Source organism: Ixodes scapularis, unplaced genomic scaffold (genome assembly GCF_016920785.2).
Source record: "Ixodes scapularis isolate PalLabHiFi unplaced genomic scaffold, ASM1692078v2 PGA_scaffold3__209_contigs__length_174095766, whole genome shotgun sequence".
Taxonomy (NCBI): domain Eukaryota; kingdom Metazoa; phylum Arthropoda; class Arachnida; order Ixodida; family Ixodidae; genus Ixodes; species Ixodes scapularis.
This window is the reverse complement of record NW_024609868.1, coordinates 173,471,591-173,475,530: the sequence shown is the minus strand read 5'-3', so window position 1 is coordinate 173,475,530 and position 3,940 is coordinate 173,471,591.

Below are 3,940 nucleotides of genomic sequence, written 5' to 3'. Positions count from 1 at the left end.
AGAAGTTGCTACCATATACGGCGGACTGAGTTTTACTTTCTTTTTCGTTTTCGAAATAGAATGTATTGTTGTGTTACATAAGTCCTCCTGCATACAGACAATGAAGTTTAATTATATTTGTCTCGTGTTACTCGGTTTGAAACCCTAAAAACAGGTTTTCGACAACTTATTGCTTCCACCATTTTGGAGTATGCAAGGAAGTTATCTCGCTGTTCTGCACACACAGCGAAAATGTACAGCCCTGGACGTGTAAACCGTTGTCCCAGGGCGGACACCCCAAATGGTGTTCGTTTTACACGCGAGGCTCGGTGTATTTCGTTTGCACCCGAGGTCTCGTGTAAACTGAACATCTTTGAACGTGTACTTCGTTTCGTGATCACACGTCTAGGGGCGTTTTTTTACGATGGCGGTCGATTGACGTCTGAAGGGATCTACGAGCGAGGCCCAGCGCTTTACATGGCTTTTCGCCGCAGCGAAAGCGTAGTTTGCACGTGTTCATTTGTGGTCGTCCATGCGCGCTAAACCACCGCAGGCATTCATCCCCAAGCGCCGACGCCTTATCCATTACGGCGATGACGCGACAGTTGGAGCGACCATTGACTGCATCCAGCAGCATGTTCTCCCATCGAGCAAGTCCCGTTCGCGTGGCGGTTCAGCCGATCTCCGAGGCCTCATGCCGGTTGCATTTTCACTGACACCGGGTAATTTCCACAGTAGGAATCTTTTCGCGACCACAGACATGAACTTTACTGAAAAAGCCCGTTTGCCGTGAGCGACGACGGATCGCTCCGACAACGGCCCGACCTGACCGGCGTTTCCGACGTCCCGCTCACCTCTTTACCGCGAGCAAAGTTGTACGCGACGTTTCGACGTAGCCACTCATATCTCGTGTGTACGCGAATTTAGCCGCTTTCCGGGCACGAAACGGCTTCTGAACAGCCAGCGAACGACGACGAACGACGAACTGAACGCCAGCGCCATTTAAACACGCGGTTGCTTTTGCACTAGACTGTAGCTATAGTGGTGTGGTTACTTACACACTAAATGGACTACTTACAAACAAAGCTAAAATAAAATCGTGCGGCTGCTTGCGCCAGCTAGTGAGTATCCGGCAAACTACAAAAATGAAAGGCCTTTTGGCATTTCTGGAAGTGACACGCTCGAGCGGAAGGCGGCATACCACACATACAGTACAGCACATACCACAAGATCGACGTGCAAGTATACACACGCACAAAACAACGAACAGAGGCGCTAATAACACGACACTCCTACTCAATTGCAGCTGTGACCCGCTCGGTATATATAGCTGACTTTATGTTTCAGACGAAGGTCCGGTGACCCTCACCGTATTTTACATGAACGTAACGATATTACACAATTACTACTTATATAGTACAGTGAAATAAATATAATTTGGGAAGGTACAGATTTCTCTTAGTCTAGATTATGGCTAAAAGACACTCTATATTTACAAATAATGTTTCGAGCTAGCCAAAATGTAGCAAAATCTGGTATCGTTTTCGGAAGTTCGAGCGCTGAAGGTTGGAATGCGCTAGCGAAGTGTGTGCTTGCTTCCGTCAAACTATACTCCGTTGTATGGCGCTCTCAAAGCTGCTGGCTGCAGCCCCCGTCTTGGTTTAGGGTTTGATTTACACGCGCTCTCGTGGAAATGAGAGGTTAGGCGAAAGTATGCGCGCTCGAGTCGATATCCTTGACAGCGTGAAGTATAAACCGTATGTACGCGATCTTGCGAGCGACGAGACAAGCGACGGCGACCCGCTTCGCTGACGCTCGGTAATTCGCGCGACGGCGCAAGCCGCATGAAAGCGGAACGATGTTTTCTAGAAGTCCAAAAACCGAGTGACGCGACGAGCGCTAGTGAAAATCTTTGTCATTCGTCGCTGACTCTCGTCGCTGTCGCTGTCGCTCGCTAAATCGCTTATATGCAGTTCAACCTTTATACTCACGCTAGTGCCGACTTGCATTGCCCGCTGAGCCCAAGCAAGCGATAAGGATATTCAAATATGTCACAACAGTGGCGCGCATTCGCTAAGAAAACATATATCTCAAATTCCTTCAGTTTGACATCGGGATCCGTTACTTGTTCTGTTGTCACCTTGGCGACACGGTCACTAAAGAGAAACTAGTCAGTTTATTTTATCCGAAATTATGAAAACCTTATCTAGCCACTGTTAGCACAAGCACTCTGGCATTTCATATAAACAGTTTAGAATAAGCTGAACACAGTCGGTAACTTAATTTTCTGACCATAATAATAAAAAAAATCTTAGTAAACAATGTATTTCTAAAGTTTGTTTCAAATAAAAAAAATCTGAAAAAGGAGCTTTCAGTCGCACTATCACGTAAATAATTTGGGGAAAACATCTATTGAAAAGCAGGTTTTGCAATCTCGAATTTGTTTCTTTCAACTCTCCAGTTACTTTATGCTTAATTGCAGATTTTATCGTGACAAAGTTAGACACAATTGTATAAAAAGTAAGCCTATATAAAATTTATAGAATAATTAAATTCACATTTGTTTGATAATGTTCAGTCTTAAATACGACAGTTTTGAATTTCACATTTATTATTACAAGTGATTTAATTACACGCTGCTTGATGCTTGCTGTGCCCCTCCCCCCCTCCCCTCTTGTTAAATATATATATCCTGTATATTCGCTGCTTAGTTGTTGTAAACCTTTTAATGTTGTGTTATTTGTTTGTTTTGTATGTGTGAATGCATATGTTGTACCCCACTCCTACTTAGGCTTTCAATGGCCTGTAGTATCCTCTAAATAAAATTAAAAAAAAACAAGTGAGCAGTAAAAATCGGGAAGACAAAGGTAAACCCAGAGCCATGCAGAAAGGCATTCAGTATATGAAGCAGATACAGATATGGGCCTGAGGCGGTCCAACGGTTCAGCCTCCACACCGCCTAAAGACGGCAGTGTTGCAATATTACGAACCAGCGCACAGGTAGACAGTTACCCAAAATCCAAACACAAAAAATACTCACATAAGCGCTGTGCGAGTGTATATCTTTCTGTATTTGGATTTTGAATAACTGTCTACCTGTGCGCTGGTTCGTAATTATCCGAAAGCCTGTCTTGTCTGTTTGTCTTAAATGTCCCTCTTTCCTTATCGTGAACTCGCCCAATCCGCCGTATTAATAGTGTTGCAAAACACTTAGATCAACTATAATGCTAGTGACTGCAGTGTATAAAAGCAAGCTACTTGTCGGAACGAGCTCGACGGTACGAGAACAGAGAGAATATTTTCACAGTTAAACTCAGAATCTGGTGCACCATCTCTTCCGTCCTCAACATCGAAAGTGCAACAAATTGTTGACATCGACATGGATCGACTCCGAGCGCCTGCTATTTAGGGAAATGTTCTTCGCGGCCAAGGGCACGGCAACGGCTCTGCCTTTTCGTACGAAAATGCAGTAGGCGCATCTTCAACTTTCACAGCCTCCACATCTGCGGCGCCTCCGTCACCACCTCTGCTCTGTCGCATCTAGTGCCGGCATCTCCCAGCAATGGGCTGCGACCACTTTGCTTGCCCCACCGGCTCGGCAAGTGAATATCCTTGGACATTTCCACACTGTTCACAAGGGATGTTGCTAGCCGACCAGGGTCTCCTCATCGCTGCCACAACAGTCATTCGCTCTCAGCTCGGTTCCTCATCTTGGGGGATGTTGCATCGGCCCCGCAGTCGGCCGCATCCTCCTTTCAGTCCGAGGTTGTACACTCCGAACTGATCGAGCCGGACTGAAAGCACGAAAGGGTCGATTTCCCCCCTGTCTGCTGCCTCATTTCCTACCATGCACGGCTTCTGAACGCTCTCTTTCCTGCTCTCCAGTATGTCATCCTGCTTGCGGTACATGTCAACAGCAACAACACCTCTCTGGAGCCGCAATCACTTCAACAAAATCGTG